This window comes from Paroedura picta, chromosome 14 (genome assembly GCF_049243985.1).
Source record: "Paroedura picta isolate Pp20150507F chromosome 14, Ppicta_v3.0, whole genome shotgun sequence".
NCBI classification, from domain to species: Eukaryota; Metazoa; Chordata; class Lepidosauria; order Squamata; family Gekkonidae; genus Paroedura; species Paroedura picta.
Window position 1 is genome coordinate 34,304,635 of NC_135382.1, and position 15,997 is coordinate 34,320,631.

Below are 15,997 nucleotides of genomic sequence, written 5' to 3' on the forward strand. Positions count from 1 at the left end.
AGGACTACTGCTTTGCTTATCAGATGTCTTATTCCGTTGATCGTGCCAGTTTACAGCAGGTAGCCTGCCCAGAATCGCAAGGAAAGGGCAAACTGTAAATCACAAAGAAATACAGTGATAAACATTTTAATAAGTAGAAAACTGGCACAGTGTGCCAAGAAGGCATCCCCAACACGGTGCCCACCAATGCCTTTCTTGGCACCCTGCAAGTGTTTTTAGAAAGTGGACAAGGCCAGGAGGGACTCTTGCCCGGCTGGGCTTCTGATTGGCTGAGAAAATCTTTAAAACCCCAAAACTTTGTTTTAACAGCAGCTCCCCTCAGAGCATGAAGGATGCAGACACTAGGTTGAGAAACTAGGGATTTGGGAGTGGGGGGCTGGGGATTTGGGGAGAAGGGGGCTCAGTAGGGTAAAATGCCAACTCAGCCCTTTTTTCCAGGGGAACTGATTCACGCGGTCTGTTGATGAGGGGGAATTCCAGGTCATCTCCAGACCCCAACTAGAGGTTGGCAGCCCTTGTGTCATTGAAGGTGAGCTGTGTACAGACAAAAATATTTTAAAATGCTATGGTTTCCTTCCCTTTCTGACTGCTGTTTCCTGGCTTTTTGCAGTGTGACATAACCTTCACCTGTTTCCTCATCAGAGATGTTGAGGTTTGTGGCGCCCTCAGCTGTCCCCTTGCTGCTAGTGCGACTGTTAGATGTTTCCAAAGGAAGCCAGGGTGCAGATGGCCAAACGGGGGTGCTGTAAATCCCCAAAACCAGGCAGGGAGGCATTCAGCACCGGCTTCAGCATCCTGCAATAACGAGGAGATGCAGCGCCACTTACAGAGATTGTGGTGTCTATTTCTGTGGGCGACTTCAGCAGGCATGAAAAGTTTGCAAGCAGTTTTTGCCCGGGAGATATTTTTGCACGGCATTATCTCGCCACCTTTGCATGCTTTTAAAAATCTCACAGCCAGGTGAAATCCCATCAATGTGCGTTTGTTTTTTTTAGACTCTATTTAAAATGTTAATGAGCCAGTTTTCTGCTTTACAGAGCTCAAGGAGGTATCACGTTTCCAGTCCTCAAGCAAACAGCATGTTCAGCAAAAGCGATTTCTTGAAAAGAAACCAACTCGGCTCTTGTTAAGACTAAATTGCAGCACACATACAGCCTCATCGGCACCATCTTCATGTCACGTCACTTCAGAAGGTAACCTCCCGACTTTCCCAAGCACTTTTGTTACACCCAGGGGCAAACACCAACCGCCAGACCCCGGATTTCAAGGACAGTGTTGCACTGTAGCGTCCTCTTCTCCCAGCACCCACCTATCAAAATAACACATAGCCTACACAAAGGTCAAAGTGGACCTACAAACAACCCATACTAAACATGTCCAAGCTCACCCAACAGTCACACTAACCCCCCTCCAGCAGAGAACAGAAGAATACGAAGACTGCCCAGAGTTAGAAACATGGCAGGACGTGGATGCCAACACAGATCCGGACAACAGGCTTACGATATTAATGAAATGCATCAAATAGATTTTTTTTAAGCGCCAAATTTTAAAAGAACAATTCAGAATTGTGCATTGGGGAAGGAGAAAAAAACGTTGCTTTCTGAATTACCAGTGTTTTACATCCCGTGGAAGAGCCTCTTGTGGCGCAGAGTGGCAAGGCAGCTGTCTGAAAGCTTTGCCTATGAGGCTGGGAGTTTGATCCCAGCAGCCGGCTCAAGGTTGACTCAGCCTTCCATCCTTCCGAGGTCAGTAAAATGAGTATCCAGCTTGCTGGGAGGTAAACGGTAATGACTGGGGAAGGCACTGGCAAACCACCCCGTATTGAGTCTGCCATGAAAACGCTAGAGGGCGTCACCCCAAGGGTCAGACATGACTCGGTGCTTGCACAGGGGATACCTTTACCTTTACATCCTGTGGACAACTTTGGAAACATCCGAAGCAGTTTCACTGGCTGAGTGCACTTTGGTTCACTTTTCGAATCCTGCTTGAAGAAAGGAATGCTTTCTACAGCACAGGCTAATGATGGTGGGCATCAAAAAGGTGTCTTTAACGGCCTGCCAGGTTTTTGCTTGAGAATTTCCCCAAAGGCCGGTCAGACAGAGATTGTATCAAAAATGCCAGTAGGGGGCATCCTTTCACTTTTCTAACCCTCTGGAAAGGCTCTTGCAGGGTATTTATGGCTGCAAACGGATTTTCTTTTCTTGTTTATGGCATTAATTCTGAGGTTAAGGTTGGCCTGCGGTGAGCAGTAATAAGTTTAACCTCTGACTCCATGCAATAAGAGGTAATTTATCATTTCTTGACTCTTTTGTAAGTGTTACTACCCTCCACTCCATTAAAGATAAATATAGGGAAGCCAGCATTTTTATAAGGGGGGGGTGCTGTGTCTGAGCATGCAGAAGCATTTTCCATGTATCCATTTAGGAGGTTGTGGAATCTCGGAGCTAAGAATAGGCTATTCGGAAATATGTATATCTGTTCTGGCTCTGAGAATGGAAATATTGGCTTTAAAAAAACTGTGTAGAATGTCACTGGTATCTTATAGGACTCCGAGTTCCAAACAGGAACAAAACAGTCTGACGTCTTAAGGTGGAATTGTATGTTGCCAAAGGTTTAGATCCGCCAGCTGACCCTCAGGAGTTAAGAAAAAACTCCGGATTTTTTTCTTATTTTCTGGACTAGCAATCCGACCAGCCTACTTTGCACCAGCTTGACCAGGAGTGGCTGCTGGTTCCGTTTCCAAAACTGCAAGGGTCAGTTTCCTTGTCCGTCAGCGGGTTGGAGCCAATAGACCTATTCCGTTAAAGGGGACAACTTATTCCCAGGCAGGTGTTCTTTCCCCGACACAACAAGGACCACTTCAGGAGAACTGTCTTTTACCCCCAGCAGGATTAAAAACAGTTTGGCAGATGACTTTTTTAGTTAAGGAAGTGTTTGGGGAGGAAACCGATAAAGCTTTCTATTTATTCTGCTTCTTGATACCAGATGCCAGGGACTGAACCCGGGAGTTGGGGTGTTGCGTATGCGGGCACGTGGGTGATCCTACAGAGCACGTGGTCTGCTGTAGGATCGGGTAGACCTGAACTCTAACGGTCGCAGCCAGTCAGTTTAAACTAATCAAGGGGGTCTATGCCAGTGGCTCACCACTCTGGCTGGCCCCATTATTTCACCATGTATATATGTTGGGTTTTTGGGGGTGGGGGTTAGTCCGTGAAGTCTTGGTGCTGCTTCTATCATGTGCCTTCAGCAATAAAGAGCTGCAACTGTCATGTGGTTCTTGGACCCACATATTTTACATCATGGGTAGTCAACCTGTGGTCCTCCAGATGTCCATGGACTACAATTCCCATGAGCCCCTGCCAGCATTTGCTGGCAGGGGCTCATGGGAATTGTAGTCCATGGACATCTGGAGGACCACAGGTTGACTACGCCTGTTTTACATGGTGCATGCACATGGCCTTTGTTTCTGAGTCGCATGGGGACCATTCCCCCCCCCCTAGTCCCCCCTCCCTTGTTTCTGTCTGTTTGCCCCAATATGACTCTGGTTCCTTCCCTGAAAGGTGTGCTGGGCTTTCAGGCTGCCTTTTCTTCCACACTTGAAAGGCAACCCCGGGGTCGTCAAGAGCAGGTTGGTTCCTGTGATGTTGGAAGTCATTTTAGGTTAAGGGCACACTTCAGAAAATGGCAATCAAAACAGGCTGGGGCGTCTCTCTCTCTCTCTCTTTTTAAGGAGGGACGGTTTTAACAAGAAAACTCTTTTGGGTGGGGTGTACAAAAAAGCCTTTCATGTCAGCCCAACCCTTTGAAGTTGGTAATAAACCCCCCTCTTGATCAGTGTGGGGAAGGGCGGCCCAGTTGTATTCTAAAAAGGAAAGGGGATCATTTCCGTGAGCTGCCCAAGGGACGAACTGTGGGGAGGGGGCGGGGAGAGAGCGCAGAGCTTTGAGTGTGCTGGGGTCGATTCGATGCAAAGGATTTAACCGAATCATCGTCCCGCCACTCTGTGGCTATGCAAAGTTGGGTGGAAAAAAAGAAGCCCGGGGGCTTTTGCGTGAACTCAATTCATCTGGTAGCAAAAGTACGTTTGAGTTTTTCATTGTCTCTTTCGTCTTGCCTCAGAGTGGCACTTCCATTATAAAGGCCAGTTTGGTTTGGGTTCCCAAGCTATCCTTCTGCCCCAGCACCAGTCTGTCCTCGGAGCTAAGAATTTAATAGGAGAATATTATCATTTCTGTGTGATATTTTGTCCCTGGGGGAAAGTGGATACTATAGCACAGGGGTAGTCAAACTGTGGCCCTCCAAGATGTCCATGGACAGCATTTGCTGGCAGGGGCTTATGGGAATTGTAGTCCATGGACATCTGGAGGGCCGCAGTTTGACTATCCCTGCTATAGCAGGTTCTTTGCTGTGATTAGTACTGTATGAAATGCAATTCTCAAAGTGTATTGGTTTCTGATAAAATTAGGTATTGGCAAAATAAGAAGAGCCCTGCGGGATCAGACAGGTGGTTTATCTAGTCCAGCATCCCATCTCACACAGTGGCCAACCAGTTCCTCTGGAGGGCCAGCAGCAGGGCAGAGAGGCCGAGGCCTTCCTAAGAACATCAGAAGAGCCCTGCTGGATCAGACCAGGGGTCCATCCAGTCCAACCTCCTGTCTTATACAGTGGGCGACCAGCTCCTCTGGAGGGCCAACAACAGCAGAGAGGCCATGGCCTTCCCTGGATATGGCCCCTCAGCTCTGTGATTCTGAGGCTTAGTGCCTTTGGATGTGGAGGTTCCCCTCAGCCCCCATGGCTAGTAGCCACTGATAGACCATGAATCCATCTAATCCCCCTTTAAAGCTGTTTATTCCTGTGGCCATCCCTGCGTCTTCTGGCAGCAAATGCCACATTTTGTCCATCCCGAATGGACTTCCTTTCTCATACAGTTTTATCCCTCAGGGTGATATCAACTGGTCTCCCATGCCCCACTTTATGTTCACAACGGTGCTGGTAGGCTGGATGAAATAAAAACGCTTGGCCTCAGGTGATCTTCTGGGCTTTGAGGTGGGGTTGGGATTTTAGCCCTTACGTCCTACACCTTAGTCTGGCATCACTGACCTCTGTCCCCTCCCACCCTCCCCACCCCATACCACGCCTGCTCTGTCTCTGTTATTCTGCTCCAAAGACGATTCTCCATTTGTCAGAGTCTGGGAGTGGAGCACAGATCGGAACAGTCTCCGGTCACTGTCGCATGTGCTGTTGAGAAGACATCCCAGAATGATTCACACAGAAATGTTTCATGCGTGACCACTTCCTCTCACTAAGGGACTTTTTTCATAAAATTGCACAACTGTATTAACTGGATGGTTCCTCTTTCGCAAAACCCAAGCTTCCTACCACCAGATACAACACACCCATTGCTGCGACCTCCTCGGATCAGGGCCTTGTGCGTACCACCAAATATAGCATTGGAGAATGCCCTCTGGCAGTGTTTGAAGTTTCGTGGTCTCTGCGTTCCGACTGTCCTGCAGAACGGGAGCACGTGTCACTTGCAGTCTCCCTATTATGCACTCTTGCAGTTTCATGTGAAATGGGCTCTTTTCAGACAAAATAGAGCACTGCCTATCAAGGGGTGATCATAAGCAACGCATGCTCCTGGTATGCACAGCTGGATAAGCCCAGATGGAGCATGCTAACGTAGTGGCTAATTTTGAACCTGTCTGGAGAAGTGGGCTTTCTTTGTGGCTCTTTATCCCCTCCCTGGGAAGGTTTGCGCCACATTTGAGAATTCTTAAATCCTGTCTCATCATGCATTATGGGGGGTGGGGGTGGAGGGGAGAAGCTGTACATTTTTACCCAACACTGTCCTTGAAATCCTTTGGTTGGAGATACCGTAGCTCAAACCAGGGACTTTTAGGCGTACAAAACATTGACTCAGCCGCTGAACCACGAAACCTCTTGACCTTCATGCCTCCTCCCCACTTCGTCTTTTTTATTATTATTCTTTGCGGCACCCAATTAAAACAGTTTCTCTTCCACAATTATGGCTCTTTGTATTTTCTGTTGCTTTCTCTTTTTCTTTTTCAAAAATAGAACAAAAAATTTACTTTCCTCTTGGCATAAATTACTGCATCCAAACAGCACTAGAATGTTTTTAGTCATTCTGGGGGCAGTTCTGGTTGAGAAAAGCTGCTGGGATTTCCAGCATTAGAAAAGTTCAGATACGTGATTATTTAGGCATTTATATCCCACTTTTCTTCCCAAAGTGGCTTATAACTTCACTCGCTTCTCCACCATTTTCTCCTCACAACTGTGAGATAAAGTAATCTGAGAGAGAGATCGACTGGCCCAAAGGCATCAAGTGAGTTTTTATGGGAGTTTTTGTGCGGATTTGAACCCTGGTTTCCAAGAAGCTGGACCAGCCTTTCTCAACTTTCTAAACCCCTGAAACCCCCAAAATATTCTTCAAGCTTTGAGGAACCCCAGAAGTGGCGCAATCACACAGAATATGGTTGGGAAGCAGAGCGGTGGCCACGCCCATCCAAGACCCCTCCCCTTCCCACCACTTCCATGGGGCCATTGGTCATCTTTGGAAGGGGGGGCTGGTCAACATTGGTATATGCACTCATATCACCTGATAAATGTTTATCAATGTTTTAAAAATCTATAAAAATTAATTATCTCTGACCCATTCAGGACACCCTTGCAGGGCCGTCGAGAAAACCCAGGTTTTCACAAAACCCTGGTTGAGAAAGCTTGACCTAGACCAACTATCTAATCATTATAACAAGATTCCACAAGAGTTTAGAGCCTGCGGTCATCTTTAGAATCCAGACACGGCTTGCTGGATGCAACCACAAAATGGCCGCCACAGGAGGCAGAACCAGCCACAAAATGGCTTCTGCAGCTTGCTTTCCATCCCACAGTGAAGATCCTTCTGCTGAGAGGCCATCAGATCTCTAGTCGCCAATTGTAACTGAAGCATTGTTGGGCAAAAGCCCCACTTTCTAAGCACATTTCACAGGTACCAGGAATGGGGTGGTGTCACGGTGCTCATTGGGGACCCCTGCACAAGACCATGCTAGCTTCTGGACATCCAATGCCACTTCGGTTTCTCTTCTGTGATTAGATGTTTCCAGTATTGTTTCGAACACAGTAGCATCTGAGAGGGAATCTGATTCCGATCAGGGGTATGGTGCGGAGGAAGAGTGGGGCTTGTCAGTCCTAACTAAACACAGCAAAGATTCACTTCCTGATCTTCCGAAACCTTGTCAATTAGCATTGTTAGGGGAAGGAGAACTCTGTTTTCCAAAACTAATTTTTTTCGATCTAGCCATTGATTCTTCTTGTTAACCCCCCCCCCCCCCCAAAGAAGGAATTCTCTCTTCTCTTTGCAGAGAAAGTAATGCACTTGTTTGTCCTTGCAGTTGTTCTACCGTTACACACAACAGGGTGGTGCTCTAGCAAGAGGGCTGGAGGGTTTGAGAAGACGTATCATACCTCTGAGCATCTGCAGAGTGAAATTTTGGTATTTGGGTAGATTTTTCCTGCCTTTCCTCGCTTTGTATTTCTCATTGATTGAAATGGAATTGATTGCAAAAGAACTCCCTGTTCAGTGGGCAAATACTGTTGTATTTCAGGGAGAAATGAGGCGAAAAACATTTCTTTCCACAGCTCTTTAACCTAGTCAGACCCTGAAGTTCTCTATACTGTTTCTAACCTCTAAGATACTTTAAAAGAAAAAAGAGAGATTAAAAAAAACCCTACTCTGTGTGTTTGCAAGAAACACAACCTGTCTCACTTTCAGCTGTCAGTGTAGCTGACAGCATACGGCAGGCCGTGGATAAATTATTCAGGAGCTCACACCTAAAACAAAAGCAGCTTGGGCGTGCTTGTTATATATATTTTTTATGTTAAAGCTGACTTTTTAAGTTTACATTGAGGCTAATATTTGCCTTTATACACACCAGGAAGGCACTCGTCGCTCTTAATGAATAATTAACTCACAGCGATTACCCTTTCATATCCTGAAACTTATGAGTAAACTTGAAGGAGGAGAACAGTATAAATTGCGGGTGGAGAGGAGCATTGGTTTAGCTCTGTTAAACATATTACTTGAAACTGTGAAACTAGACGAGTTCTTCTTTGAAGGCACCATGCACCAGTGCTCAACACCTTAAACCTTGTACCAGGGTTGTGAGCCCCCCCCCCAGATGGAAATCCCTTGCCCCCAGGCCCCACTCCTGCTAATGATTAGCTGGCTGGTGAGGGGACTTACCAGAAGAAAGAGGAAGGGTTTGGTGATGTCACACAGGAAGTGACTATCACTTCACCAATTTCTGGGCAATGTTCTGGTATTTGTAGACTGTAAGTCAACTTGTGGCCTCTTGTGGCGCAGAGTGGTAAGGCAGCTGTCTGAAAGCTTTGCCCATGAGGCTGGGAGTTCAATCCCAGCAGCCGGCTCAAGGTTGACTCAGCCTTCCATCCTTCCGAGGTCGGTAAAATGAGGAGCCAGCTTGCTGGGGGGTAAACGGTCGTGACTGGGGAAGGCACTGGCAAACCACCCCGTATTGAGTCTGCCATGAAAACGCTGGAGGGCGTCACCCCAAGGGTCAGACATGACTCGGTGCTTGCACAGGGGATACCTTTACCTTTACCTTTACCTTTAAGTCAACTTGAGACTCCTTTGGGTAGTGAAAAGCGGGGTATAAAACCAACTCTTCATTACCATAGCTTCTGCTCCTTTTGTGGCTGGTGCCTTGAATTTTACCCTTGTTTGGGTTGACTCCACTTCTGCTCTAAGAACGAACTAGGCAGAGTTTTATATGCACGAACGGAAGCCTGACAAATCCTCCCCGGGACAAATTTCCTCATTTACTTCTTTTTCTAATCAGGTCATTTGTATGCCACCTTCTCCATAAAATACACCCAAAGCGGTGACAATAAAATGGATTAAGCAGCACTAAAATACACTTCAACCTATCAAACAAATAGTAATGAAAGTTAAATAAGCTGGCTAAGTAAAATAGCAGTGTAAAAATACAGAGGGGGATTTCTTTTGAAACACAATATCAGCAGCTTCAGCAATACAAACATCTTTGCAGGGGACATCTGTGGAGATGAGAATCATGGAGTTGGAAAGGACGTCCAGGGTCATCTAGTTCAACCCCCCTGCACAATACAGGAACGCACAACAACCTGCCTACCCACAGTGACCTCAATTTCATGCCCAAATGATCCCCCCCCCCAAAAAAATCTCCAGAATTCAGCCTGGCTTGGAGGAAATTCACTTACCATCCCAAAGTGACAATCAGCAATTCCCTGGGTATGCAAGAAAGGGCCACAAGAGACAAACACTGGCACATCCCTTCCTGCCCACCTACTCTGAATCTGCCTAAATTCACAGAATCAGCACTTCTGTCAGATGTTTATCTAGTCTCTGCTTCAAAACTTCCAAAGATGGGGAACCCACCACCTCCCAAGGAAGCCTGCTCCACTGAGGAACTGCTCTAACTATCAGGAACTTCTTCCGGATGTTTAGCCGGAAATTCTTTTGAATTAATTTCATCCCAATGGATCTGGTCCAACCCTCTGGGGCAACAGTAAACAGAAAACAAGATGAAGAGCGTTTTTTGGGTACCTTGTTTTTACTACCTGGAGGAATCTCAAAGTGGCTTACAATTGCTTTCCCTTCCTTGACTGGTCTTCTGGTTTTGCCTTGGAGCCCTCTAGGGTGACCTCCCACAACCAGCTGGTGACCATTTCCCCCTTTTTCTCAGTAAATAAATAAAAAGCAAGAGCTGACTCATACGCCTGCTGAGCTCACCTTTGAGTTTGCCAAACTTTTCTGCTGGTGCTTTTTGCTGGCAGGGAAAACTGGCTGGTGTGGGAGTGCCGAAATAGCTCACACACCTGCCAAAAGGGGTGAAATAAGGCTGCTCATTTTTCAAAGTGATATATTTAAAATATTTGTCTACCCACCTTTCTCCTGAGTATCTCAGGTCCACAATGCAGGTTTAGAATAGGCTTAATATAATCAAAAAGCTGGAGTGCATTTTTTTAAAGTTGCGAATTCAGCATAATAGAATGTATCAAACCTCAAGCCGCAGCCATCCATATAGCTCAGATGGAGTGGAATCGGCTGCCTAAGGAGGTGGTGAGCTCCCCCTCATTGGTGGTCTAAGCAGCAGTTGGACAGATCCTTATCCTGGATGCTTGAGGCTGATCCTGCACTCAGCAGGGGGGTTGACTAGATGGCTTATATGGCCCCTTCCCACTGTAGGATTCTAGGAGTCTCTCAACTTCCAGCTATCATAGAAGGAAATGGTCAACCAAGACCTAACAGTGTTGAGACCACAAAAATGGAGTTAGGTCCTGAGTTATTTTGATAAGACTGTAATCAACAGATTATGAAAGAAAGGTTTTTATATACTTCCGCTAAGGTAGTAATTCCCCTGGATGGCCCAGGATCTCATCAGAACTTGGAAACTCAACATGGTTTGAGAAGCCCCAGAAGTGTCGCCATTGAGCAGAAGAGGGCTGGGAAGCATAACCATGGACACGCCCACCTGGAGGCCCCTCCCCTCCTCTTCCTATGCCCTCCAAGCCTATCATTGGCGATTTTGGGAGGGGGGGGGAAATGGGTCCTATATGGTCATATCATCAGATATGTTTAACCAGATGTCTGTGGACTACAATCCCCACGAGTCTCTGGTGGCCAGACTGTGGCTCTCCAGATGTCTGTGAACTACAATTCCCATGGCAGGGCCAGCTGGCAGGGTCTCATGGGAATTGTAGTCCACAGACATCTGGAGAGCCACAGTCTGGCCACATTGAGACATCGAGGTAGCGTATTGTTAGCAGAATTTTTGAAGAACGATATTGGATTCCAAGGCATATTGTTACCATTTTGGTAATGAGGAAAAGTATAGAAACTTTGTGGAAATCAAGAATCCACCACCCATAATAGGCTGCTATAAAAGGACAGCAGTTTTCAAGATAAAATGGACACTATAAACAAAAAGCGAAGGGAAGTCAATCAGATTTGTAAAGAATTGAGCATTGCCCATTGAACACTAGGACAGAATGTCTTCTGCTTCTGTACAGCTATATATATATATTGTTTCCTTTATTATTATTTTTTTTAAAGAAAACCTTAAATTTCCGTGGAGAATTCTAGGTGATCTTACCATGAATAACCAAGGGGGACGACACAAACAACCCTTCCCCAAACCCCTGGCTTGGGAGATTAGCTCGTTGTGTCCTCCCAATAATTGCAAATTATATTTAGCATCCCCTGTGACTGTGAGGCTATTCTAACCTTTTGGATGTTTGAAGCATCCATCATTTCCAGCCGTCAAGTGTATATCATCGGAAAGGGGGAAGAGGAGGAGAAGAAGATGATAAAAATATACTTCTCAGCACGCTTGCAACGATTTGACACTCAGGAGAACAATGCGAAAGCACAGCTGCCATTCAAGCCCTTTAAGGCTGAAATATGGCTGGATCCTTCCTTTGTTTTCAGGAAGCTTCTAAAACACACACACAGAGAGAGAGAGAGGTGCTTTGGCATGCCAGGTGTGATCTCACCAACTTGTCAGGAGCTTGGTTTGCTCTGCACAAACTCATAGGTGGAGGGGGAAAAAAAAAATCAGCTGCTGGTTTTCCTGGTTAGCTGGCTGAACAGGAAGCAATTGATACACCAGCAAGCCTCTCTCCAAGACAGAGAAGCTCCCTGCATTACCTCATTCACCGCTGCTTTCAAGGACAAGAGATCTATTTGCCGTGCCTGGCAGCACGGTGTCCCTGTGTGCTTGAGGAGATGCATCAATGCGATTTTTTAGCTTTGTGTTCTAGGTGGGGGTGGGGGATCATGAGCAATCTCTTTGCTTACCTGCGATTCGCAATTCGGAGTGGAATTATAGATGCCTCCCAAATAATTCCTCCCAATAACTCCCAAGGGGGAGAGTCTAAACATTTCAGGCAATGTTTGGACCACATGTTAAAGGTAAAGGTATCTCCTGTGGAAGCACCGAGTCATGTCTGACCCTTGGGGTGATGCCCTCTAGCGTTTTCATGGCAGACTCAATACAGGGTGGTTTGCCATTCCCTTCCCCAGTCATTACCATTTTACCCCCCAGCAGCAAGCTGGGTACTCATTTTACCGACCTCGGAAGGATGGAAGGCTGAGTCAACTTTGAGCCGGCTGCTGGGACCGAACTCCCAGCCTCATGGCCAGAGCTTCAGACAGCATGCCGGTTGCTTTACCACCCTGCGCCACAAGAGGCCTGTGTAACATGACCACAGGTTACTGTTCCTCAAAGATACCTGTATTTCTGGTCTTCTCTCAGGGAGTGGCAATTGACCGACGCTATGGCTCATTGTGTTAAATATGCACCCCAAATGCCTGAATCTATTTCTTGGGGGAAAGCAGAACACAAGAGAGAAAAGTACACTGGCATAACCATCACTCTTAAAAACACATTTGATAAAAAGTATGAACGTAGGTTGTAAATCTGTTTTCAAAAGGATTAGAGCTGTGGGAGGGGAAGGAGTGCTCATTAAAATAACATCAGTTGTGCTGTTCTTTTTATCTGATATTCCACGGCAGAGATGTTTCTGAATAGGCAGGGCAGAACCCAAATGCACAGCCGAATCATCTGTTCTAATGGTGTAGTGCAGCCCTTATCAACTTTTTTACGATTGAGAAACCCCTGAAATTTTATCCAGGCTTTGAGAAACCTTAGAAGTGGTGCAAGCATGCAGAATACAATTGGGAAGCATAGCTGTGGACACACCCACCTGGAGCCCCTCCCATTCCCACCCCCTCCAGACCCATCATTGGCCATTTTGGGAGCAGGGGGCAGGTCCTCATGACCGTGTACGCTCATGTCCCCTGATAAACGTTTAACAAGTTTAAAAAATCTATTAAAAATCAATTAACTCCCACCCATTCGGGAAACCCTTCCAGGGCCATCAAGAACCCCTTTCACGAAACCCTGGTTGAGAAAGCCTGCTGTAGCATATTTGTTTGCATGTAAAGGATTCTGTTTGTATTTAATTTTAATTTTAATGCATTTTTACCACTCCTTCCTCCCCAAAGGGAACGCCCAATGGCTTACATGGTTCCACTTCCCTCTAGTCTATCTTCACAACGAAGCTGTGAGGTAGGTAAAGTAGAGAGTGGGTAGCTGGTCCAAGGTCACCCCACAATTTCACATGGCCAGGTGGGGATCCAGAGGGGGCCGCCCAGATTCTCATCCATCACCGTGTCACTTACAGGAGGGGTAGTCAACCTGTGGTCCTTCAGATGTTCATGGACTACAATTTCCATGAGCCTCTGCCAGCAAAGGGGCTCATGGGGATTGTAGTCCATGGACATCTGGAGGGCCACAGGTTGATTACCCCCGACTTACAGCATCCCGGCTCTCATGGGCCCCTTCCTCTGACTTGTCAAAGTTGTCTCTACGAAGACAGCATATTGAACCCACAAGGTATCTTCCATGCATAAAGGAACTTCTTTAATGGGCAAGAGGGTTTCTTTCTGTTCAACTCTACCATTTCAGTAATACCCAAAGAATTCCAAAAATGGCCTCAAAGAACTTAGTATTTGAGGGCTCAATTTTTCAAGAGGATGCAGAAGAAGAGTTGTTTTTTATACCCCCGCTTTTCACTACCCAAAGGCGTCTCCAAGTGGCTCACAATCGCCTTCTCTTCCTGAGTATTATTTCATCTACAATTTAATAAGTAAGGACTCAAGAAGACTGTAAAGTATTGAGGTACCACTCCCTGAACGAGAAAAAGATGGGCAGCAGAGAGCACATGTGGACCAAGATTAGAAAAAAAGGAAATTCCCAAGATAGCCACTCCACTTCCAAATTCTTGCCGATTCCACATTTGTACACATTTCCCCCACGCGTTTTACATTACGACGCATCTTTCTTTATCTTGCCTGGCTTAATTAAGCTTTCCCCAGGCTACAAAACTGGCAAATGCTAAGAGCTTTATATATCCCCCCCCCCAAAAGTGAATTTCACCACCAAGCTGGTATCCTCTAAGTTTGCTTAGATCTGTCTTTATTTACTTCCGAAAGGACAAAGGCCAGGAATGACTGGGAGCCTCAAACGGAACGATCAAAAGGCAGATCTGACATCTCGAGCTAGTTAAAGGAAGGCGTAGAGGAGATTTCGCATGGGATCCCGTGGGGGGGATGGAGGGGAGCGCCAGACACAACTGTCAGGTATTGATTGGATGCCGAAGAGATGCTGTTTCTGGCAACCTATGGGGCCGCTCATCCGTGGGGCTCTTCAAAGGATGTTTCGCTAAGGATGACCTGTGTTTTCGATAAATGGCAGCGGAGTGTGGCTCCTTATGGAGCAAAGACTGTCTGGTAAAAATAAGGGCAACTTTGCATGCTCATTCATACATTTGGCCGGCTTTCTCCTGGGAGTGCCAGTTCTTAGGACTGTCTGTCTTCCAATGGTCACATCCTGTGCTTTTTGGGTGGTAGGACTTTGGAACATCCTCCAGAGCAAGTGTGGGGGGTGCCATCTCGTTTGCTTGCTTACTTTGTTTACCCGCTGCCATTTTCCCAGGGGAGATTCCAAACAGATTCCGTTGTTCTCCTCTCTTCCGTTTCAAATCCTCACAAGAACCCTGCGAGGTAGGCTAGGCTGAGACCATGTGACTGGCCCAAGACTTCCCAGCAAACTTCCAGGGCAAATTGGGGGATTCAAACTTGGGCTTCCCAGAGCCCAGTCTAGGACTATACCAGATTGCTTGTCAGATCTAGGAAGGTGCGTAAGAATGGTTTTATTTCGGATGGCGTTTTGTGCAGGATGGACCGTTTTGACCAATTTGGTTGTGTTTTCATCTTGCGTATGTGTTTTCTATCTTGGCTGATGGCTTTATGCATATATTTTAATTCCCCCCCCCCCCCTCCTATTAGGCTATTTGGATAATATGCAGAGTTTTGCCAAGTCAAATGTTTTGTGAACATTCGAAGCAGCCATTGACTGAACCACTCCAGGCCTGTCAGCCTTAACAAGTCTCCGGGTCACTGACAGGTTTCTCAGTGGAACAGGCTTCCTCGGGAGGTGGCGAGTTCTCCATCTTTGGACATTTTTAAACAGAGGCTGGAGAGCCATCTGACAGGCTGGCTGATTCTGTGAAGGTTCAAGGGGGTGGCAGGTGACAGTGGATGAGCGATAGGGTTGGGAGTGTCCTGCATAGTGTAAGGGTTGGACTAGATGACCCAGGAGGTCCCTTCCAATTCTATGATTCTATGATTCACTGGCCTTTCTCCAGTTCTGCTCTTTGAGTTCCTTCCACTGGAGCTTGCTTGGGACCTCTTCCTCCCCCATATAGTTGTGCCTCTTCAGATGCTGAGCCATTTCATTCTGGGGGGGGGGGGAGAGAAACTTTAAGGATCCCTCCCCCCTGCACAAAGAGAGAGGCCCTTTCACTTCTGTTGCTATATATTCAGGTTCCAGTAACTGGGAGTTAATTAGCTCTTCCTGGCCGTTTTCATTCAGGCTAATTAGGAAGAAAACAGAATACAGGAGAAAGCCGCCGTTATTTCAAAAGGTGGGCAGCGAGGGGGAAGGACCCCTTAATTTTTGGTGCACTAACAGCCCCCATGGAGGGTATTATTCCCACAATGACTGCCAGCCCCCTCTTTGTTTCGGTAGGCAGCGGTTCTGCAGTTGCCGGCATAATTTAGGCCTGTCGAAGGCCGTCAGACAGACGAGGGAGTCCGCTCTGCTTTAAAGAATCCAGACGAAGCCACCTGACACGTTGTTTAATTATGCAACGATCAGCAGACATTTTACGGTTTAATTAGGGCCCCGCTGTAGGATGGTCCTCTCCCTGGGCCCGCCTGCCATTTTTTTTTTCCAGGATGAAAGGTCGTCGGTATTAATTGGTTGTTTGGAAACGCCGAGCCGATGTTTTGCAGGTATTTTTGTTTCCTCGTAGGGTGTTCACGGACTGGCCTCTCTCTCGTTCTCTTTTTGAT

General features: G+C 46.7%; 1 long non-coding RNA gene across 1 annotated transcript; it reads left to right on the plus strand.

Annotated features, from left to right (window-relative positions):
• Positions 1 to 410: 410 nt before the first annotated feature.
• Positions 411 to 2,355, plus strand: LOC143823498 (uncharacterized). Its single transcript, XR_013226494.1, has 2 exons — positions 411 to 529; positions 1,038 to 2,355. It is a non-coding gene; the product is annotated as an uncharacterized LOC143823498 (long non-coding RNA).
• Positions 2,356 to 15,997: the final 13,642 nt, after the last annotated feature.